The sequence below is a fragment of the Gorilla gorilla genome, chromosome 1 (assembly GCF_029281585.2).
Source record: "Gorilla gorilla gorilla isolate KB3781 chromosome 1, NHGRI_mGorGor1-v2.1_pri, whole genome shotgun sequence".
NCBI lineage: Eukaryota > Metazoa > Chordata > Mammalia > Primates > Hominidae > Gorilla > Gorilla gorilla.
Genome location: NC_073224.2, coordinates 16089314 through 16113922, shown reverse-complemented (window position 1 = coordinate 16113922; position 24609 = coordinate 16089314). Strand labels below are relative to the sequence as shown.

At 42.8% G+C, this 24609-nt stretch overlaps 1 long non-coding RNA gene and 1 pseudogene across 1 annotated transcript; both read left to right on the top strand.

The window, feature by feature from the left end:
* Nucleotides 1-12696: 12696 nt before the first annotated feature.
* LOC134758726 (uncharacterized) lies at nucleotides 12697-22031 on the top strand. The gene is made up of 3 exons (XR_010134237.1): nucleotides 12697-13024; nucleotides 14124-14200; nucleotides 19908-22031. It is a non-coding gene; the product is annotated as an uncharacterized lncRNA (long non-coding RNA).
* Nucleotides 17475-19911, top strand: LOC134758724 (cytosolic iron-sulfur assembly component 2A-like; annotated as a pseudogene).
* Nucleotides 22032-24609: the final 2578 nt, after the last annotated feature.

Sequence of the window (24609 nt, the reverse complement as noted above, 5' to 3'; positions counted from 1 at the left end):
CCAGGTAGATAGTGTTAGAATTGAATTGGAGGACACCTCGCTGGTGTCCACTGCCTGGTGTGTGGGGAAAAACCCTACACCTTTCGTCACAGAAGTCTTCTGTGTTGATTGTCATGGCAGTGTGAGAACAAAGGAAAAAACCCGATTTGAGAGATTTTTTCCCAAAGCACCAAGGTTTCCATGCATCTCCTTGAAGACACAACCACTTTAGGATTATAGTTGCTTGCAAAACACTTTTAGAAAAGCATGAGTATAAACTAATTAACTATGAACAACCACACTTTAAATGGCCATGGGTAAAGGTCTGGTGAGAGTGCCTAATAATAATGTCTCAGTTGACAAGGAAATTTAATTATTTCTGTGGCATACAATGATTTAACAAAATAACCAAAATCATGGCTAACATACCAGAGTTTTAGGAATTTTATACAATTTATGAAACACATATTAATAACACGTCCACACAAAAATAATTCAAAGATGGCTTAGCATCAGTTATTTGACAATACTTCCCATATAGTTTTGTTTTGTTTTGAGACAGAGTCTGGCTCTGACACCCAGTGCCACCCAATCTGTACTCTGGGTGACAGAGTACAGTGGTGCGATCTTGGCTCACTGCAACCTCCACCTCCCGCGCTCAAGCGATCCTCCCACCTCAGTAGCTGGGACCACAGGTGCGTGCCACAATGCCTGGCTAATTTTTTGTTTTTTTGGTAGAGATGGGGTTTCACCATGTTGCCTAGGCTGGTCTTGAACTCCTGAGCTCAAGAGATCCACCCACTGTGGCCTCTCAAAGTGCTGGAATTACAGGTGAAAGCCACTGTGCCTGGCCCCCATATAATTTAACATGCCAAATGAAAATAATTGGTTTGATATATCTCTTTTGGATGTTCCAGAGGCCTTCTGGAATATCCCAAAATTAGCTTGACTCAAAACTTAATTTAGAATTGGATTTTGGGAAATTTGTCAAAATGTAAAAAGGTTTAAAACACTTGATTAAAATAGGATCTCAGGTCACTGTGGAATGACAATCATTGATTTAACCAGAGTAATAATTAAAATACTTCAAAAGGCAAATATAGATTACAGAGTTGTCAACAAAAACTTAGGTATTTTAACATTGTGAAGACTCACTTAAATAATCAAAGACCCAGGCTGGGCATGGTGGTGCACACCTGTAATCTCAGCATTGTGGGAGGCTGAGGCAGGTGGATTGCTTGAGTTCACGAGTTTGAGACCAGCCTGGGCAACATGGCGAAACCTTGTCTTGACAAAAAATACAAAAATTAGCCGGGCCTGGTTGTGTGCACCTGTAGTCCCAGCTACTTGAGAGGCTGAGGTGGGAGGATGGCATGAGCCCAGGTGGCAGAGGTTACAGTGAGCCAAGATGGTGCCACTGCACTCCAGCCTGGGCAATAGAGCCAGACGTTGTCTCAAAAATAAATAACTAAATAAAAATAAAAAATAAAGACCTAATAAAAGCCAAAGCACAAAAAATTATCTTGATGAAACACAAAATCTTTTTTTCCTACACCAATTGAAAGGAAAAAGAATCCTTCACATTCTCAGACCAATACTCCAAGAAAGCTTTGTCATCTTAACAAAGAGCAAATACTACTTTTGCACCAGTGTACTATTAATGCTAAAGCTAATTTTAATAAAACCATTCAAATAAATCCATTCAGTTTCAGTCAGGTTTGATAACACAAAATTTCCACAAACCATTTATAACCCCTTTGTTAAACAAAAATGTGTTCTTCATATCTTTTCTTATCAAACACATCTTTTTTTTCCCTTGCAGACAGAGTTGTTTTCTTTCTAGTAGTTTAATCCCATATGTTATTACAACTTTTAACTGTTAGAATCTTAATTTCTAGAACACTAGCAAGCATTGTGGTGAACTTATATCAGCATTCACCATTTCATAATTTCTGGAAACAATATTTCATGTTACTAGACCTAAATGCGCTTAGCTTTTCTATACCATATAAAAACACGATGCCAAAGTGTTTAAACTTATGCTTAGTAATTAATGTTTCAGTATGCTAACTTACTTAAGACATATTTATACCCATGTGAAGAAAGTGTCTGGATAAAGTCCATCTGCCAAACCCTGAGTGGCCCATTAGGCAGGTCAGAATGGCCAAGGGCTGTTCACACTGGCTTTCCAGGATTGATTTCAAAGCAGGTCTGGCAGGTCAGGTAAGCCCTTTTTAGCAAGTCCATTGACATGGCCCCACCAGTACTGTTCATAAAGGTGATCCTCTTTTCCATAGCCCCATGGCTCAATTCATGCATAATACTTAACAGAAATTTCATGGAGAAAAGTAAAAGTACAGGTAAAAGTAAAAGGACAGGCCTTTTACTTGGTCCACACCAGAGTTCCTCTCTATCACTGAACCATCAGCCTGTATTTTTCCCGTTGTGGTTTTTTTGGCCTCTGGTGCTGGATAATGTTCATCTTTAGTCATGGTTCTAAGATCATCCTTTGAAAATCTTTCCAGCTGGATAACTCCATGACAGAGAATTGATCCGTAGGACTCTTAAGGGCAGCATTCTTAGCAACATTCTCAGCAAGGTAGTATCCTCTAGCCTCCACGGAGTCTAGTTTCAAATGGTCTGGAACCTTTATCATGGCCACAGCAGCAGGTATTTGTATTGCATATAATAAATCATAAGGTTCATTATTGAAAGTGAGGAAACCTGTTTCCACAACATTCCAAAATCATGAGCAACTCCAAATACTTACCCGCTATCTGTATAATGGTTAGCAGATTTCCCCTTAGCGAGAAGGCAGGCTCCAGTGAGGGCAAATAGCTCCACCTGCTGGGCTCAAGTGGCTGAAGGTCAAGAGGCTGCTTTCCCAACCTCAAAGCAAGTGGGCGTAGCATGACCTGCAGGATATTCACCGCGATCATCCTGCAAGTATGAGCCATCTGTGAACCAGGATAGTTTCACATAGTCCAGGGGAGTTTTCTGTAAATCCTTTCGGGAAATCAAAAGATGATCCACTGGCCGGGCGCGTTGGCTCACGCCTGTAATTCCAGCACTTCGGGAGGCTGAGGCGGGCGAATCACGAGGTCAGGAGATCGAGACCACCCTGGCTAACACGGTGAAACCCAGTCTCTACTAAAAATACAAAAAAATTAGCCGGGCCTGGTGGTGGGCGCCTGTGATCCCAGCTACTTGGAAGGCTGAGGCAGGAGAATGGCGTGAACCTGGGAGGCGGAGCTTTCAGTGAGCCGAGATCGGGCCACTGCACTCCAGCCTGGGCGACACAGCGAGACTCCGTCTCAAAAAAAAAAAAAAAAAGATGATCCACTAAAATCAGACAGTCTTGTGGCATCTCATCCCAGAGTAGAGAGGAAGGAGAGTGGTGGGATTAAGTTTATTACAGCAACAGAAAGTAATATGGGGAGTAGTTAACAGAAGGATCTCATAAAAGGTGAGGTGGCTAGAAGAAAATGTGGCACAAAAATGGTCCAAGGAGATCCCCTGACGACTTCTTTGGTGGATTTGACCCACAGGGTGGTGGCAGGGATAGCCCTCAGACAAGGAGATCTGCAAGCTCCCAGGTCCCACTGTTCACTGTAGTATCATATGGGAATATGCTGATTTTCATGCTTTTAAAAAATTTTCAATTTAAATTTTCTTCAGAGACAGGGTCTCACTCTGTCACTCAGGCTGGAGTGCAGTGGCATGATCATAGCTCACTGCAGCCTTCAACTCCTGGGTTCAAGTGATCCTCCCACCACAACCTCCCAAGTACATGGGACTACAGGTGTGCTACTATGCCTGGCTAATATTTAATTTTTTCGTTGGGGGGGGGGGGTCTCGTTATGTTGCTAAGCCTAGTCCCAGACTCCTGTCTTAAGTGATCCTCCCACCTCGGCCCCCCAGCCATGGCCAGCTGCGTGCTTTTCAGTTAAAACTGCCAGGGTGCTTCCTTCTTTTTCATGTACAGAAAGGAAGAATTGGGGGTTGTGTGTGATCTCAGCCTTTTGGCTAAGATCAAGTGAAGAAGAGGAGTTGCCTTAGTCTCCTGTTGATGTGACTGAATACCTGAGACTGGGTAATTTATAAAGAAAAAGAATTTATTTCTCACAGTTCTGGAGGCTAGGAAGTCCAAAGTCAAGGGGGCATATCTGGTGAGGGCCTTCTTGCTGGTGGGGACTCCCTGCAGAGTCCTAAGGGAGGTGGCTCGGGACATCATATGGTGAGGGGGGTGGTCTCTCTTCCTCTTATGAAGACAGCAGTCTCACTCCCAGGATAGCTCAGTAATCCATTAACCCATCAATCCCCAAATCCATGAATAGATTAACCCATTCACGAGAGCAGAACCCTTATGATCTAATCACCTCCTAAAGGCGATACTTCTCAGTACTGCTGTATCGAGGATTAAGTTTCAACATGAGTTTTGAAGGGGACAAACATTCAAACCATAGCAGTTGCTAATTAGGGTGTCCCAAGGCTGGGGAATTTAATAAAATTCCCTGTTTAGCTTGTCAAAAGCCACATCTTCTGGGTCTTCCCAAACAATGGGGTCTGGTTTACTGGTTTTAGCAGAGGCACTGGGCCAGAAGAGAAGACCTGGGGATCCAGCAAACCCAAGAAATCCACAAAGCTGGTGCTCAGTTCTAGATTTATAGGGAATTATAGGGATTATAGGGAATTATAAAATGTTTTGTATGCAGTCTGGGTCTGAGTGTGGTCCACTTCCTGAAATTAGGTGGCCTAAATACTTTTCCTGGGTTTTTACCAGTTGTAATTTTTCCTTAGAAACTTAATGGACTTCACCAGCTAGGAGTTTTAACAAGTGTACACTGTCTTCCTCACATGCTGCCTGTGAGGGAGAACAGTGGAGGTCATCCACATATTGCAGTAGAGTGGACCCATGAGGAAAGTGACATCCTTCAGGTTGTCCTTTAGGATTTGGAAAGTAAGGGCCAGGTGTGGTGGCTCACGCCTGTAATCCCAGCACTTTGGGAGGCCAAGGCAGGCGAATCACAAGGTCAGGAGATCGAGACCATCCTGGCTAACGTGGTGAAACCCAGTCTGTACTAAAAATACAAAAAATTAGCCAGGCATAGTGGCGGGCACCTGTAGTCCCAGCTACTCGGGAGGCTGAGGCAGGAGAATGGCATGAACCCAGGAGGCGGAGCTTGCAGTGAGCCGAGATTGCGCCACTGCACTCCAGCCTGGGCAACAGAGCCAGCTCCGTCTCAAAAAAAAAGGTTTTGGAAAGTAAGAAGGGCTCTCAGTGAAACATTGGGCATGACCGTCCAGGTACACTGTTGGCCTTCCCAAGTGAAAGCAAAAGGCCTTGACTGGCCTGGCTGACCAGATGTTAAAGAAGGCACTGCACAGATCAATTGCAGTGAAGAACTACCATCAGTTGGAATTGAGGTCAGCAAAGTATGGGGGTTTGATACAACTGAGTGGTGAGGTGCAACCATATTGTTTATTGCACAAAGGTCTTGAACAAATCTCTACTCAGAACCATTAAGTTTCTTTACTGGCACAATTGGAGTGTTAAAGAACTGTGGTACACGACATTACAAGACCTTGTGCCTTATAATCTGCAGTGATAGATTTTATGACCAATAGATCTTCCTTGTTTGAGGTATTTAAAGAGTCAGGAAGTTGCAGGATTGAGTCAGTTTGACCTGGTTTGTCAAATCCCAAAATTATTTTCCCCTTTTGGGAGAAAGAAAGTCCTGCATGATGTTTGTTTGCAGGCCAGGCACTCTGGCTCATGCCTGTAATCCCAGCACTTTGGGAGGCCAAGACAGGCAGATCACTTGAGGCTAGGAGTTCAAGACCAGCCTGGCCAACATGGCAAAAACCCATCTCTCTTAATATGAAAAAGATTTTTTTAAAAAATGTGTTGGCCAAGAATGTGGACAGGGGCTGAATTACTAAGAACAAAGGAGATCCTGTAAGAGACTGAGGCAGAAAAGGATAGATAGGACTACAAAGACATCTTGAGGTTTGTTATAGACTCAAAACTATTTGTATTTACTCCAAAGCAGAGGCTGGTTGAGGTTAGTAGAGTTGAGCCCTGGAAATGTGGCTCCAGTAACTATAAGGACAGTTAGGACCTCATTCTTGATCTTAAGAGTTATTTCCCTAACATGGTTGTGGGGAAGGATGAGAAGAATCCCTACAATTCGCTGGAGTCCCATTATTGGGAGTTGATATGGTTTTAATGTCCTGCCCCAGTTTCATGTGGAATTGTAATCCCCAGGCTGGGGGCAGTGTCTCATACCTGTAATCCCAAGACTCTGGAAGGCTGAGGCAGGTTGATTGCCTGGGCTCAGGAGTTCGAGACCAGCCTGGGCAACAAGGCAAAACCCTGTCTCTACCAAAAATACAAAAAAATTAGCCAGGCATGGTGATGCGCGCCTATGGTCCCAGCTACTCAGGAGGCTGAGGTGGAACGATTGCTTGAGCATGGGAGGCAGAGGTTGCAGTGAGCTGAGATTTTGCCACTGCATTCCAAACTGAGTAACAGAGTGAGGCCCTTTCTAGAAAGAAAGAAGGAAAGAAAGAAAGAAAGAAAGAAAGAAAGAAAGAAAGAAAGAAAGAAAGAAAGAGAGAAAGGAAGGAAGGAAGGAAGGAAAGAAGGAAGGAAGGAAGGAAGAAAGAAAGAAAGAAAGAAAGAAAGAAAGAAAGAAAGAAAGAAGAAAGAAAGAAAGAAAGGAAAGAATTGCAATCTCTATCTAGTATTGGAGGTGGGGCCTGGTGGGAGGTAATTGGATCACAGGGGTGGATTGCTCATGAATGGTTTAGCACCACCCTCTTGGTGCAAGTGCAGTCCTCATGATAGCGAGTGAGTTCTCGAGAGATCTGGTTGTTTAAAAGTGTGTGGCACCTCCCCCCATTCTCTCTTGCTCCTGCTTCACCTTTCGCCATGATTGGAAGCTTCCTGAGTCCTCTCCAGAAGCAGATGCTGCATGTTTCTTGCACAGCCTGCAGAACTGTGAGCCAATTAATTCTTTTTTTTTCTTACAAATTACCCAGTCTTGGGTATTTATAGCAATTCAAGCATGGCTTAATAAAGGAATATACACCTTGAGGGTTTTGAGGGAGGGGTCATTTAACTCTCTTTAACTTATAGAAACCTCTCTTCCAGTGTCCAGTTTTTTATAATAATGGTAGGGGCCAGGAGGATTTTGTTTGGGGGCTTCTGTTTGTTGCAGCTGGTGGTTGAGGATTTTGATAATTTTCTTTTTATTGGTATCCTCATGGGGCTGATTGGCCAACCTTACTAAATGTGGAGTGGACATGGCTCCCCATTCCATGTGGGTTATTTTAACAAGCTGGGAAAGCTCTCAAGTTAGGCCATTCACAAACATAGAATTAAAGGCTACTCGGGTAGAATAAACATTTACAGAAGTCTAGAATTGTCCTTAAAGATGATGCAGAGTCAACTGTAACACTGTAATAATTCTGAACTGGTTCATTTGGTTTTGGGTACAAGTTGAATCTTGTTCCAGTCTATGGCTTTAAGGAAAACTTAAGAATAGCTCTGTGGGTCTTTAGATTGTGAGCTTGTTCCCAGTATTGGGGCGTTTGTCTAGTTCAGGTGGGGTCCAGTTAGCTTTAGCCATCCAATGTTGGGCTTGGCCTTCATCAACAAGTGAATGAAGCAGCTGTTATAGACTGGGGAAGCCAGACTGATAGGCCTGGATTACCATGTTGAATTCATCAGCAAATGAGTTACAGTCTTCAGTAACTTTTAGGAATTCCTTGGCAATGGCTCCAAGTTCAGCCTTAGTCCAAGCCTTGGTCAAAGGAACATAGGAGACTTGGGATTTAGCTGGGTCATCAGTGCTCATAGGAAGGGCTATAGGAAGCGGGGGAGGAGGTTCCAGGGAGGAGAGAGTCTGGTCCTCTAAGGTTTTTTTTTTTTTTTTGCCTCTTTTAATTGTTTACTTGTCTCAACTGGCTTTGAGACAGTGTTTTGTATAGAGGTAATTTTTGAGTCCTGAATGTGCTTTGAAGCCTCAAGATGCCAATTGTAATATGTCTCCCATTCAGACTGACCCTATAGCCACGGTCTCCTAATTTAGTTCTCAGAAAAGTAAGCTTCAGAAGTTTGATCTGCAAATGGCCATTGGAGCTCCAAATTATCCTTAGTGTAATTTGCCCATTGGTTTAAAAGGGTGCACAAGGGTGAGCCTGAATGTCTGGACACGGAGCTGGCTGGGGTCCTGAAGGAGGGTTGCCCTGCATGCTTTAGAATTTGGGAATCCCATTCTCTTTCTTAATCTCTCAAAAGCAAAAAGAAAATCCTATTGGTCCTTTGAGGAAACTAACTCTTGAACAAAGTGTTCTGCTTTCACAAGTATGCCTTTCACAGGATACTTGTTTTGCTTGGTGGATGGCCTTTGCCCTAAGTTGTCTGACCTGTGACCACGGAGCCCTTGTTACACAGAAATTTTCTTGAAACTGGTAGGCCCCCAGTGGTAATATTGCCTGTATGTGACCAGTTTGTCCTTTCAAAGGAGTCTTTGACTTTGGAGACTCGAATCTGTTATAAAATGGTGGTGAGAACCCCAGTGGCTCTTAAGTGTTCAACCGTGTACAACAATGTTGTGTTATTTTGCTCTCAAACGATGTTTAGAAACAATGAAAACAAGGGGAAAAGGTCTAATTTGCGTGCAAGCAGCCAAAAATGAAACCAAAAGAATACTCACCATGTGCAGGCTAAAGCAACTCCATCTTGGATGCTAGTCTTCCATGCTCACTTCTGATTAACCCCAGTTCTAGGACGTGTAGGAGTGTGGACTCACCGCACATCCTGCTATATGTCAAAACAATCTCTTCACATTATCATAAACGTGATCATAAATCCTGCCGTTTGGAAAATTCTTGTCTTTCCCTGCGGGGTTGACTTCAATTGCCCTACATATTCCTTCCTTATGAAGGCCTGGGTCTGGGGGGTAACAGAGCAGGGATCCACCGTCTGCAGGCTGCCTGAGTCATGGCTTTTGTACATAAGTCTCTATCAAATTTTTTATCTGAGATTTCAGATTTGTCAGCCTCTTTCTTCAGCCTCTCAGCTCCCCCGGCCTTTTGCATGTAGGTTTGCATAGGCTGTTCCAGTGCAGAACACACAAGAAAGGACGCAGTGTCAATAGAAACAAATCCTGAATAAAGTCAGAGAGTTCAACCAAAAGGGAGTTTGAATACAAGATAGAACTAAACCACACAGAATAAAGATTACTCATGGAAGCTGAGAGTGCAATGGACTCAGATGGGTACTGCATATGGTTCCAGAGGTTGCCGATCTGGGAAAAGCTCCTCCTTTCTGTGTCAACCTGAAATTGTTAGCAGTGGTGAATCTGTATGGGTCTGCACCGACCTGAATTCTTGACACACCAAGGCAAATTTTAGACCAGGAATGAAAGTTTATTATTAAAAAGTTCTAGAGTAGGAACGAAAGGAAGTAAAGTACACTCGAAAGAGGACCATGAGGGCAACTTGAGAGATTCAAGTGCACGATTTGACCTTCGACTTGGGGTCTTACACATTGGCATGTTTCTGAGATCTTGCATCTCTTCTCCCCTGATTCTTCCCTTAGGGTGGGCGGTCTACATGCTCAGTGGCCTGCCAGCACTTGGGAGGGGCCACATGCACAGTGTGTTTACTGGAGTTGTATGCATGCTCATCTGAGGCATTCTTCCCTTACCAGTTGAGTGTTCCTAGAGGAAGGTCATACACCAGTTAAACTCTGCCATTTTGCCTCTTAGTGCTCATGCTTGACCCCACTCACCCAACTCCTAAGATCTTATTTGGAAGCTGCTGATTAACAGCTTCAGGTGTTATCTATCTATTAGGAGACAGCGTTCCCTGGCACCAGCTGCAATCAATTATTTTAAAGCAACAGTTTAGCAACTGCCTGATTATCACCTGGTGATTGTCTGACGTTCCTGGTTTGGGGGAGGGCCTCTCCTGCCCTGCTCATGTCTGCCTAACTACCTACAGTATCAAAATGAGCAAGAGAGACCAGTTCTCAAAACAAAGAGTTTACTTGCGAATAGCCAAGGAATTGCAATCCGGGATGCATGTGCTTTTGTGGACCATAAGCATATTTGAGGGGTTGGGGCAAGAGGAAGCTTTTGAAGGCAAAAAAGAGTAAGTGCATGTAAGATATTTTGAAACAGAAATTACTGTTCACAGGGGCTTATTGCAGGCAGTGTTTGTTCATTGGTGGTGCTGGCTGTTGCTAGCAGAGGTGTAACTGAACTCAGGTCTGGGCCACTTGTAGCTTGAAAGGCAAAAACTCAAGAGACAAGCTTTGGTGAAAGGAAAGTTAGCTTTATTCAAGAAGCCAGCAACCCAGGGAAGGCAGTGAACTAGGGTTCAAAGATCACCTTTCTGAGTCATGCTTCTAAATCAGGGGTTTTTAAGGGAAATTAGGGAGAATAATGAAAACATTCTTGTGAAACGTGGGCATTCTCAGGTGGGCATTTAATCCTTGCCTTCTTGGTCAATGCTTTGTGGCCTTCTGTGGGTATGGTCAGGCCGGCCAATTCATTCCCAGAGCTGTTGGTTGGCACATTTTAAAAAATCTCTGTTGAAGGTCCTCTTTTTCTGAGGCTGTTTTTAGTGAATAATCTAAAGACTCAAGCAAAGCAATAATTGTATTCAAGCAAGCAAGTTTTCCTCTAACATGGAGTCAGTACTGTTACAGAGGCTCTTCATAAAAGAGCCCCTTCTTCCATGGAAGTGACTTAACTGAAAGTTCTGATAGGGAAAGTCACCTGCTTATGTCACAGCTCTGCACTGGCCCACCCCACTTGCCCCTGCAGTGACATAGGTCACCACTGTGCAGGCCTGGCTTAAGTCAACCCATGCCACCCCCTTGGGTTGTCAGCCTTAAAAAGACTGGCTTCCTAAAAGAAAACATTTTATTTGAGAATAGCAAAAGATTGCAACCAAAGGTATGCATGTATGATATTGTGAAATATACATATTTAGGCTTTGTCTCCATTTTGGGGGCTCAGAAACAGATATCCCCAAAATATGGCGCTTTGACATGCAGAAAGGAAGAAGCTGCAAGGTCTCTCTGACCTTCCCCACCTCATGTCTCCCAATTCTCTGTCTCTCCCAAAGCACAGGATAAAGTTGTTCTCTGAAGCTCCCTTATCTGCCTAAAGAAGGAAACAATTACCTCTGGTCCCTTCCCTGAGTTTTTATTAACTGAATTCATATTGCAGGGAGAAAGTCTGAAGTCAGTCCACCTGGACAGATGTCACAAACCACCATCTACCCTCTGAGCCCAACAGACTTCGTGGAGGCCATTGTATGTTCTTCAAGCCCATTGAACTCCCCTAAAAATCATTTACTGAGCTCCTAAAATCATTTATGCTTCCCCATCTCCCTTGCCCTTAAGGGCATGTAACCATCTGTACCCCACTCAGTGGTGGGGTGGTCACTCTGAGATTTTCTCCCATCATATTAATAAATTTGTGTGTCATATATATTCATCGCTGTTTTGTCAGATGATTTTCAGCAAATCTTGAGGGTGAAAGGCCTTTCCTGGCATACAGCACCTGAAGTCCTTGAAATCTCCATAAGTAAGTGACTTTTTTGTATACTAATGAGTTGACTGGTGGCTGGCAGCCCCTAGGTAACTTCAGAATGGGGCTGGTCACTGAAAAGATCAAGGCAGGATTGGAATTTTCAGCCTCATCCCCACCTCCCCATGTCTGGGGAGGGGAAAGGGAGTGAAGGTTAAACTGAGTACCTATGGCCAGTGATTTAGTCAATCATGACTAAGTAATGAAGCCTCCATAAACACCCCAAAAAGACTAGGTTTGGAGAGCTTGGGTAGCTGAACACGTGGAGGTTCATGGAGGGTGGCTGACCCACAGAAAGCGTGGAGCTTTCAGCCCCATAACTCGCCCTGTGCATCCCTTCATCTGTATGCTTTATAATAAACCAGGAAACCTAAGTGTTTGAATTCTGTGAGCTGCTCTAGCAAATTAATCGAATCCAGAGGGGGTCCTAGGATCCATACTTTATAGCTGGTAGGCCAGAATACAGCTAAAGCAACCTGGGGCTTGTGATTGGCATTCAAGTAGAGTCAAACTGAACAAAGGAAACCGAGCTGCTATCCGCTGCAGAACTGACTGCTTGCTTAGTGTGTGGGGAGAAATCCCCATATGGTGTCAGAAGCATGTTGTGATAGCCAATGATTAAAGATTTTTTTTTTTAAAGTGTGTTCTGAGAGTATAATGTGAAAAATTCTTTGTTTTAATCCACTCAGCATCTATGAAAGTCATAGCCCACCTGAGGAAAATCAGGACAAAAGGGAGTTTTTAAAGACAAAGAGAAATCCCTGCAAACTGCTTTGAAACTGTCAACCTAAAAAAAAATGTAGAGAAAATTATCTCTAAATATGTTGAGTTTACTTGGGAATGAGAAGAAATGAGGATTATAATTCAGAATGCACAGAAGAGTGTGTTAAAGTGAACTAAATATGGCCTGAGGGCTCCATACTTCTATATTTAAGTTTTTGTGGATGAACTGCAACCTAGCTTAATAGGTAGACAAGATCGAAAACTTAGGAGTATGCACCTGTAACAATAGCTAAGTCTGGGCCAATCCCAGATGCCATACTTCAACCATTCATACCCTGCTGAGTGTTCAAACTGTGTTCAAATAAGGCAAAGGCTAACCTGTAACCAATCCAACCGTTCTGCACCTCACTTTCGATTTGTGTACGTCATTTCCCTTTTTTTGTCTATAAATCTTCTTCCACCATGTGGCTGCACTGGAGTCTCTGTGAATCTGCTGTGATTCGGGGGGCTGCCCAATTCACAAATCATTCATTGCTCAATTAAACTCCTTTAAATTTAATTTGGCTGAAGTTTTTCTTTTATCAGGTTGTGTCAGAAGTGGGATTCGAGGTAGAGCCTCTAGCAACCCCCAGGAGTGCTGAGTGAATATGCATGGTACCTGCAGGACCCACTTGTGTCCACTGATCTCTTGGAGCAGCTGAGGATTGTGGGTAAGCTCTCAGATTTCAGAGCTCCACAGATTTGTGTTTTGAGCTCTCTGAGTTTCTTTGAGCAAATTCCTGATCCAAACTGGGTTTGGAAGTCATGACACAAACTGGGCTGGGTACAGGAATGGATTTGATCTGGGAATTAACTGGCTTTGATCCAGTTAGAGGCCTTTTACATATGACTGAATCAGAAACAAACTGGTAGTAAGCAGTAATATTGCAGGGGTTATAAAATTTGGATTTTGAAAATTCACAGGAATTTTTGTGTTCTACCCCTTTGTTTCATTTTTCTTGTGCACTTAAGTAGGAAAAATCATTGGCTAAGTTAATTAAGAGAACCTGAGAATAAAGCCAATATTTTAGGTAAAAATAAGATTCTTAATTTCTGGAAAACTGAGTTCCTTCCGGATTACACATTAGGCCTAGGAGGCAGCAAAGTCTCACAGAAATGGCAAAATCTTACTAAAGATAACTTACAGTGGAATGTTCTGAATGAGCAACACATTGAAGTACATTTTAAAATGAGGGCTCTCAGTAAAGTCCCTTTTGGCTAAGAACGGGTTAGGCACTATGGAATGTTAACTGCTATTCTCTTTGGAATAATTTGCCTTGCACTCTTTGCTGATGGTTGTGGGTGACAAGATTAGGCATGTATGTACAGGATAGTGGCACATAGGGAGCTTTTTCCTCCCAAATGGGGAAACTTGAGAGCTGATGGGACTGCTGGAAAAGATATCTTTGCTACTGACAATCGGCCGCCTGAACTTTGCAGTATTGCTGCAAAGAGTCGGTCTTGCTCTGGCCTTCCTGAGCTCTTCACCTTCCCCATCCTGCCATGGGTAATACTTTTATTTCTCTACCTTTCCTTTCCTATCTTTTCTGTTACTCAGGGCAACCATCTTGCCCAGAGACCATATGTTGAAACCCCTAGTCAGAGGTTGGATTAAAGACAATGGGGCCCATCTGGGGGCAAATTTAAGTCTTGCCAGTTTGATATTGGCTGCTAAGCAGAGTGGCTAATGTCTGTGTTTTATCGCACATATTTTGCTCTGGCCAGAATGAAAAAAGAAAATTTTCCTTTGTGTTGTGTCTTGGCCCCCAGGACTATGGTGCAGCCAGCTGGGTCATTAGGGCCACTCAGGGAAAGAGAACCCAGAAGCCTGGTATGCCGGCAAAAGGGTAAGAATTTCTTACCAGTCAGACTTCTGATCTCTCTCTCTCTCTGTGCAAACTCATTGAATGAATGGTAAAAATCACTGTTTATCTCCTCTGTAAATTTTGATTAATGGAAGAAAGGATTTGTGAAGCTGGTCTTAAACTGTAGCAAATCTGGTGTGCTTTGCGTGTCTTTCTGTGTTGTTCTGTCATAAAGAGGGGTACCTTAGGATAGAACACAGGCTTAGGACGCCCATAAGCCCACTTTTCAAGATGGCTCAGCAAATTGGTCAGTTATGTCCTTGGGAGCTTGACCTTGTAATTATGTGGCCATGCTTTCTCTTTTCAGAATGGCGGCCCGGGTTCAGGGTTCAATCCCTAGATTAAGGGATGAGCCTTTCTGATTAATATTTGGGTGACCTTTGCCATTTTTAAATTCTCTTCCCCTCCACAAACTGTCTTGAATTTTCCCTTCTCAGAGCACCTATGAGGTTACTTTTGGTAAAGTTTAAAAGCCAGAAATATCAGCCATTTGGCCTGGCTAAAGTCAGGTAATAAGAAATTTTAGAAAGACTTTATTAAAGAGTTCTATGGTTAAAAGTCAGCTTAATTAAAAGCAGATATTCAGGCTCTAACAGCCTGGAGCTCCTTGGGAAAAACAGGAGGTACCAGAGACCCTTTCCTGGCCCTGTTCCTCCAAGGACTCCGCCCTAAAGTGAATAATCCAATTAAGAAACTTAAAAACTGGCAAAAAATCTTACAACTACTGTAGTAATCTTCTTCAGTCTGTCTGTGTAGTTATATATGTGTTGTTGTGTGTGTAATGTTTATATAAAAGAGCTCTAATTGGCTTAAACAAAAATAAGCACTTAAATATTTTAAAATAAAAACTGTAATGCCTTTTATTCATGTAACTTTAGTAATCTTTGGAAAATAAAAACAGCTTAAAAATTATGGATAAAATAGGCCAGGCGGCACGGTGGCTCATGCCTGTAATCCCAGCACTTTGGGAGGCCAAGAGGGGCGGATCACGAGGTCAGGAGATTGAGACCATCCTAGCTAACATGGTGAAACCCCATCGCTACTAAAAATACAAAAAATTAGCTAGGCATGGTGGCAGGCCTGTAGTCCCAGCTACTCGGGAAGCTGAGGCAGGAGAATGGCGTGAACCAGGGAGGCGGAGCTTGCAGTGAGCCCAGATCATGCCACTGCACTCCAGCCTGGACAACAGAGCGAGACTCTGCCTCCAAGAAAAAAAATTATTAATAAAATAAAGACATTTATTTTAGCCTAAAATTTATGTATTTAGTGTTTAGTCTAAATTATGCAGGTCAGATATTTATTATTTAGTATTTAGTCTAAATTATGCAGGTCAGATATTAGGTTTCCTTAATGCCTTAAGGTCATATACTGCTTTGACTTTTGAAAATTGTTCAAATAATTTTGGAGACATTAAATTCTAAATAAGGCCTGGGAATATGTGGAATTAGCCATGCCCCCTAGCTATGAAAAGAAGTTTATAAAGAAAAGAGTCTTTATATAAGAAAGGGTCTTGTAAGCTAAATTCTTGTCCTGAAGTAAAATGACTGGTTATTTAAAAGAGGGATGTTTAAGACAAGTCAGAAAATCCAAGCATGTCATAGATGCTCTGTGTAAGTTGTGAAAGGATTCGTAAAAGAAAATGTATGCACCAAAAGTGAAAGTTGCTAAGAATTACCATTATAACATGTAATTGAAACTACTGAAAAAAATAGGTTTTACGAGGTGTGTAAGGAAAATGAAATGTGTTTTTGGTTAAGAGATTATAAGAGGGCATGGGAATATAAATTTTTGCCTACTTTAGAGGGTTAAGGGATTGTTTTAAATTAAATTAAATTAAAGGTTTAAAGAAATCGTGGAAGGTTTGTAAAAATTAACCTTGTAAAAGAAATTCTATGTGTCAAAATATTGACTAAATTTAAAGGGGTATTATTTGTTTTTTCCCTAAATTGAATGTCAAAATAAAAGTACAACAGGGTTTTCTTAAAGCACTAATCTGCTTTTTAACAAAAATTTGTAAAGGGTTATAAAAGGTTTATGAAAATCTCACCTTATGGTCAAACTGATTAAGATTGGATACATTTGTCTATGAGGTTATATTAAAAACTGTGGTTGACATTAATAGTACACTAATGCAAGGGTGAAATTTGGCTTTCTCTCTTGAACAAAATTTTCATGTAATATTGAAAGATAATGAAAGATTTTGTTTGCCTTTTAAATACACTACCAAAAAAAAGGGGAGGGGGGAATACACAAGACAGATTATTTGGAAAGGTAAGTCTTCTTTCTATTAATGAGTAAAAGGTTTTTGCCTTTTGAAAAATGTTTGAGTCATCATTTTGGCTAAATGAATGACTTATGGTAAACCGGAATTCTAGTTCATAATATCAAATGTTTTAAACCTTTAACATTTTTTTTTTTGAGATGGAGTTGCGATCTTGTTGCCCAGGCTGGAGTGCAATGGCACGATCTCAGCTCACCGCAACCTCCACCTCCTGGGTTCAAGCTATTTTCCTGCCTCAGCCTCTTGAGTAGCTGGGATTACAGGCACACACCACCACGCCTGGCTAATTTTGTATTTTTAGTAGAGACAGGGTTTCTCCATGTTGGTCAGGCTGATCTGGAACTCCCGACCTCAGGTGATCCACCTGCCTTGGCCTCCCAAAGTGCTGGGATTACAGGCATGAGCCACCGTGCCTGGCCTTAAACCTTTAACATATTTAATAGTCTTCCAAAAATCAAATTTCATCTTCAAAATGGTCTTTTCTCTTTCTCTCTCTGGTTTTTGTTTTTTGTTTTTTGTTTTTTTTTTTTTTTGAGATGGAGTCTTGCCCTGTCACCCAGGCTGGAGTGCAGTGGTGTGATTTTGGCTCACTGCAACCTCCACCTCCTGGGTTGAAGCGATTCTCCTGCCTCAGCCTCCCAAGTAGCTGGGACTACAGGCATGCACCACTATGTTTGGGTAAATTTAGTATATTTAGTAGAAATGGGGTTTCACCATGTTGGCCAGGGTGGTCTCAAACTTCTGACCTCAAGTGATCCGCCTGTCTCAGCCTCCCAAAGTGCTAGTGCTAGGATTACTAGGATTACAGGTGTGAGCCACCATACCCAGCCCAAGATGGTCTTTTTTTTTTTTTTTTTTTTTTTTGACTGGAGCTTCGCTCTTGTTGCCTAGGCTGGAGTGCAATGGTGCAATCTTGGCTCACTGCAACCTCCCCCTCCTGGGTTCAAGCAATTCTCCTGCCTCAGCCTCCTGAGTAGCTGGAATTACAGGCACCTGCCACCATGCCCAGCAAATTTTTTGTGTTTTTAGTAGAGACGGGGTTTCACCATGTTGGCCAGGCTAGTCTCGAACTCCTGGTGTCAGGTGATTCACCCACCTCGGCCTCCCAAAATGCTGGGATTACAGGCATGAGCCACCACACCTGGCCCCAAAATGGTCTTTTCTAACCTCTAACTTTGGAATGCTACAGAGGGCCCCTAAAGCCTCCAAAAGAGAGGTAAACAGAATTATTTAACATGTTAAGTTACATAGAAGCATTGTCAAAATAAAAATAATGTATAATCTTCAGTTTATATTTTAGTGGACAATAATATATATTCCAAAATTATATAGGATTTCTCAAATTCTAATATATTGTCAATCATAATTATGGTTATTATGTTGTTATTATACACGACAGAAATAACCAAATTCCCTTGCATAAAACTGCTAACTCAAGTGGAACAGAAAAAATTAAATACAGGCCAGGCACAGTGACTCACACCTGTTATCCCAGCACTTTGGGGGGGCCGAGGTGGGCAGATCACCTGACAGGGTCAGGAGCTCGAGACCAACCTGGCCAACATGGCAAAACCCTGTATCTACTAAAAATACAAAAATTAGCTGGGTATGGTGGTGCAAGTCTGTAATCTCAGCTAGCTGGGAGGCTGAGGCAGGAGGATCACTTGAACCCAGGAGATGGAGGCTGCAGTGCGCCAACATCATGCCACTGTACCCCAGCCTGGACAACAGAGTGAGACTCTGTCTCAAAAAAAGAAAAAATTATTGAAATTCCAAGAAAATACTTTGCCAGATTTTCATGTTAAACCAGCCAATACGAAAATTGTTTAGATATACAATTTGAACTCCAAGGTCTGAGTCAAATTACCTATGATAAATTGGAGAAACAACTGGTATTCAAGAGGACATAAGTCCAGTGTTAAGCATGGACTCACGGAGAACCAGGATGGCCACCTTGTCCCTCTTGAGACTCTAAGGCTTTTGTTATTAAAGGTTCTGGATTTTATGACTCATCATGGAAAAGATAAAATGACCCAAATTTAATATACTGATGTGGTTAACTTGTAAATTGTGAAAACTGTTTAAAACCAATACCTCCACAGTTGCCAGGGATGGCAGAGCTGAGGCTGCTTTCCTGGACACTGAGCAGAATCCTGTGGCTCTCGGGCCTCTTTGAGTGGGGAGCTGCCCGGCAGCCCCGGATCATGGAAGAGAAAGTGCTAGAGGTTTATGATTTGATTGGAACTATCTGGGACCCAGAAAAACCCAATACTTTAGAAGAACTGGAATTGGTAACGGAAAGTTATATGGAAGTTCAGGAGATAAATGAAGAAGACTATCTGGTTATTATCAAGTTTACACCAAGAGTACCTCATTGATATTTGGCGATTCTTATAGGGCTGTGCTTAAGAATAAAACGTCAGCAGTGTTTACCATTTAAACATAAGTTGGAAATCTACATTTCTGAAGGAACCCACTCAACAGAAGATATAAGTATGCAGATAAACAACAAAGAGCAAGTGGAGGCTGCAATGGAAAACCCCAGCTTATGGGAAATTGTGGAACAGTGTGTCCTTGAACCTGACTGGTAGCTATTTTAAGAGCCACTGACCTGTAATTGATATATTTGTTTAAACTCTTTGTATAATGTCAAAGACTCACGTTTAATACATAGATGATTTGTACCTCAGATCATTTTTAAAGGATTATTTCCAAGCAAGATTTAATTTTAAGGTAGTACCTAATTTGTTCAGTGTATAACATTCTCAGGATTTGTAACACTTAAATGATCAGACAGAATAATATTTTCTAGTTATTATGTGTAAGATGAGTTGCTATTTTTCTGATGCCCATTCTGATACAAATACTTTTCATGTCCAATATCTACTGTGCCCAAATGTACTCAATTTAAATAATTACTTTGTAAAATAAATAAGCAGATGATTCTTGTAAAAAAAAAAAAAACACAGCTGGGCGTGGTGGCTCATGCCTGTAATCCCAGCACTTTGGGAGGCTGAGGTGGGTGGATCACAAAGTCAGGAGTTCAAGACTAGCCTGGCCAATATGGTGAAACCCTGTCTCTACTAAAAATGTAAAAATTAGCTGGGCATGGTGGCGGGTGCCTACAGTCCCAGCTACGCAGGAGGCTGAGGCAGGAGAATCGCTTGAACCTGGGAGGTGGAGGCTGCAGTGAGCCAAGATCATGCCCCTGCACTCCAGCCTGGGCAACAGAGTGAGACTCCGTCTCAAAAACAATAAAAATAAAAAATAAAACCAATGGTTGGTTCCATATTCCTGGGAAGGTAATCAAACCTTCAGGTACATTTGGCTACCTGATGGGTCATTTAAACATGTATAAATGAATTTCATTCCACTGTCATTTTCAATGCATGTTTTATGTTATAACAGCTAATTATTATGCCAGAGTATATTTTCACCAGATAAAGAAAACTTTTTATGGTTCACTGAGGACAATCAACCCCTTCACAATCCAGAACCTGAAGACTGACTCTTCTGAGAACATCAGAGAAAGACTGTCCTTCTACACTGCAGCAAAACTTTGGAACCTTGAACCTTGGGTTCATAAACAACTGAGAGGGGTCCCTCTACACTCTTGGAACTGTACACCCATTGGAATCCTTAAGGTAAAACTAACCCAGAAAGTTTCTTCCCAGAAGAAGATGGCATCCTTGATGTGAACAGCTTTTCCCATGATCATGGATCAAGACTTCTATAATGAGACTCTTATCTTTGAATATTTTTTCCTTGTTTATGCCTCTATGAATAATAGAAATGAAAAGGGGTTCTATTATGTTCAGTTATAAGGTATACTTTTATTTGTGAAGGATTTTGTAGCCAGCCTTATACATGAATAACCTTATACTTTGATAAAGACAAGACGAAGGCCCAATGTAGGTGAAAAACTTTAATTGTACATATATTTCCTCATAATCAGTAAAAACTCCTCTTAACCCACATCATGGGTTAAAGAGAACATTGTCAGGGGGCCTACACTTTTCTAAAAGGACATCATTTGTTAGGTCCTTTTTCCATGGTTTAGAATAAAATAGGCAATAACTAGAAATATATCCCTCATAATAGGCTTTCTAGCAGATTCTACTGTAAAGACTATCGTTACACAACAGACTTTAAATTCTCTTGTGAAAGTTATGCTAAATAATAGAATTAGCTAAATAGAAAAGTACCTGTGCAGCTGCTGGCAGCTGTGGCCTATGGAGGAATACATTAAATGTAGATTATAAAAATTCAGTTGTAGAAGATTAATGAAAAGATCACTTAGTCAAGCAAGTAGACCCTTCATCTCACTCATTCTTTAATCTATTTTATTTTAGGTGGTTTGGTTTATGGGGACCCTGGGTAAGGAGCATACTCCAAACTCTTGGTATTATGCTCCCAATAGGCATAATAATAGTCTCCCTGGTGCACTGTATTCTCTCAAAGATTTTAAATGATTGCACGCAGCTATCTCTAGAACGTCAAATGGTCTCTCTTCAACTGGAATGAAAGAGCTGAAAGAAATATGTGACCATGAGGATACCATAACCTATGAACGATGTGCTGACACCAGAAACACAAAATGATGGTAACAGAGTGGTGCTAAGGCCCCGAGTTTTGGTCACACTCTCATCTAAGTAAGAACCTGACCAAAAAGGGGGAATTTTTTAAAAAACACAATTATGGGAAGCCATTGTTTTGGACTAAGCTCATGCACTAGGTCCCAACAAGACAAACCAAACTAAAATGGAGTCACTCATGCTAAATGTGACATAATCAAACTAAGGATACACATAAATCCTAGAACAGACCAGGTTTTTTCTCCTGTAAACAGGATGTTCCATCATAAAGAGGTACCCTCTACTCAGTCTTTGTTCCTACCTTTGGAAAACTCACTGTTCTACTGTTTCCCACTGGATTTCAGGAGCAAATAAGTACATTTACTATGGTGATAGTGACAACAACTAAAGTTTTGGTCAATCTCTCAAAATTGAGAAAATGACCAAAAGAGGGGAGTTGCTGAAGCAAACTAAATATGGCCTGAGAAGGACTTCATACTTTTATATTTGAGTCCTTGTGGATGAACTGCAACCTAGCTTAATAGGTAGATAGATTGAAAACCTAACAGGAGTATGCAACTGTAACAATAGCTGCGTCTTGGCCAATCCGAGGCTGCACTTCAACTATTCATATACTGCTGAGCGTTCAAACTGTGTTCAAATACGGCAAACACCAACCTGAAACCAATCCAGCTGTTTTGTACTTTACTTTCAATTTCTGTACATCATTTACCTTTTTTTGTCTACAAATCTTCCACCACGTGGCTGCGCTGGAGTCTCTGTGAATCTGCTGTGATTCTGGGGGCTGCGCGATTCGTGAATCATTCATTGCTCAATTAAACTTTAAATTTAATTCGGCTGAAGTTTTTATCAAGTGTAAACCAAAAATAAAAAATAAATTTATAAGGCTCCCCAGCCATCTAAATGGACTTCCTCCTCGGCCAGGGAACTCTTAAAAAAATTTTTTTTTTTTTTTGATGGAGTCTTGCTCTGTCACCCAGGCTGGAGTGCAGTGGTGCGATCTCTGCTCACTGCAACCTCTGCCTCCCAGGTTCAAGTGATTCTCCTGCCTCAGCCTCCTGAGTAGCTGGGATTACAGGCACGCACCACCATGCCTGGCTAATTTTTGTATATTTTTTAGTAGAGACCGGGTTTCACCATGTTGGCCAGGCTGGTCTCGAACTCCTGACCTGAAGTGATTCGCCCACCTCTGCCTCCCAAAGTGTTGGGATTACAGGTGTCAGCCACTGTGCCTGACCTGGAACTCTTAAAATTTAACCTCAAAGACTGGTTCAGGCCCTAAGAAGTGGGGGTCAGACATGCCTCATTATACCTCTCTGGCATTAACATCAACATAGATTTTAAGTCCGATAAACATTTTACAACCTATTCTCTCTGAAGCCTAATACCTGAAGGCTTCTTCTGCAAATAAGAACTTTGGTCTCCACAATCATATATATTTTTTTCTTTCCTTTTTTTTTTTTTTTTTTTTTTTTTTTTTTTTTTTAGAGGGAGTCTCACTCTATTGCCTAAGCTGGAGTGCAGTGGCGCAATCTCGGCTCACTTCAACCTCCGCCTCCCGGGCTGAAGTGATTCTTCTGCCTCAGCCTCCTGAGTAACTGGGATTACAGGCACACACCACCACGCCCGGCTAATTTTTGTATTTTTAGTAGAGAGGAGGTTTCACCATGTTGGTCAGTCTGGTCTTGAACTCCTGACCTCGTGATCCGCCTGCCTTAGCCTCCCAAAGTGCTGGGATTACAGGTGTGAGCCACTGCACCCCACCCACAATCTTTTATCTTAACCCAGACATTCCTTTCTGTTAATCCCAGGTCTTTAGGTAAATTCAACCAATTGTCAAACAGAAAATTTTTCAATCTACCTATAAGCTGGAAGCCAGCACCCTTGACCCCTGCTTCGAGTTGTCCTGCCTTTCTGAATCAAACCAATGTAGGTTTTAAATGTATTTGATTGATGTCTCATGCCTCCCTAAAATGTATAAAACCAAGCTGCACCCCAACCACCTTGGGAACATGTTCTCAGGACCTCTGTCCTGAGGGCTGTGTCACAGGCCATGGTTACTCATATTTGGCTCAGAATATATCTCTTAAAATATTTTACAAAGTTTGACTCTTTTCGTCAACAACAGCAAGCCACCAGCATTCCCAGCGAGGGAAGGGTAAAGGGAACTTTTTATCAGTGAAAAGGGAACTTTTATCAGCGAAAAGGGAGCGGTTCACAGAAGCTACTTAGAAAGAGTTCATTGGTTCCAGGGGCCCAACGCCAAAGCTCAAAGTTGTCCTCAGTTCATTGGTGGCGCTGCCATTACTGGGCAAGTGTTTATTCCGAGCGTCTTATCTGAATTACTGCAGTCCTAAAGATGGTCTAAATTTTGTCAAAGTAGGAGACCCGTGAATGACACAAAAGGGTTTCTTGTGGGGTTTTTTGAAAGTCCTTGCGAATAATTCTTATCTCAGACACTAAGCCTGAGCCTCCTGTTCTTCCCAGCCCTGTTTGTCTGGGCCTGACAAAGTGATTTCATTCCTTATTTGTAACTTTCAAAAAACAAAGGCCCTGGTCTCATGAACTCATTGCACAAAGTGACCCTGGTTCGCTGAGGAAGATAGGCGATGCTATCTGCCTGCCCTGGTCCAAACATCTCATCTGGAATACTGCAGGCCAGTGGAAATGCCCGGAATAAGCTCTGTTTACAGGGTAATAGCGAGCCTCGCTGGCATTTCAGAAATGCGTGACAGCTGCTTCCTTAGGGCCCTTCCCACTCCATTTTGGTTACGTTGTGACATAAATTACTCCATTTTGCTGTGAACTACAGGGTCATTTCTCAGCCCCCGCCAACCCCGCGGATCCCCCCTCAGCCCCGCTGTATCAGCCTTTCGGATCCTCCTTCAGCCTCTCAGGTCCTCCTCAGCCCGCTGCGTGCCTCTTCAGCCCCCCTTGAACTTCCGTCATCCCCACAGATCCTCCCTCAGCCTCCCTAGATTCCCACCTCAGCGCCCATGGATCCTCCCTCACTGCCCCCTGGGACCTCCCTCAGTTCTGCAGATTCTCCCCTTAGCCTCCTGGGACCTCTCTCACCCCTTCTAGATCCTCCCTCAGCCCCGCAGATCCTTCCGCAGCTCCCTCTGGATCCTCCCTCAGCCCAGCTGGTGCCCACTCAGCCCCGCGGATCCTCCTTCCCTCAGCCCCCGCCCGGGTGCTCCCGCAGTCCCCCTGGGTCCTCCCTCAGCCCAGCTGGTGCCCCTTCAGCTCCGAGGATCCTCCCTCAGCCCCCCTGAGTCTTCCCTCAGCCCCCTGCGTCCTCCCTCAGGACCCCTGGGTCCTCCCTCAGCCCTCCGGGACCTCTATCAGCTCTCCTGGATCCTCCCTCAGCCCTGCGGATCCTCCCTCAGCTCCCCACCCCGGGTCCTCCCTCAGCACTCCCCCACTCCGTCCTCCCTCAGACCCGCGGGTCCCCCTCGACCTCGCCGGCCCGCCCTGGTCCTCCCGGTAGGAACGGAGGTCACCTCCTCGCCGGC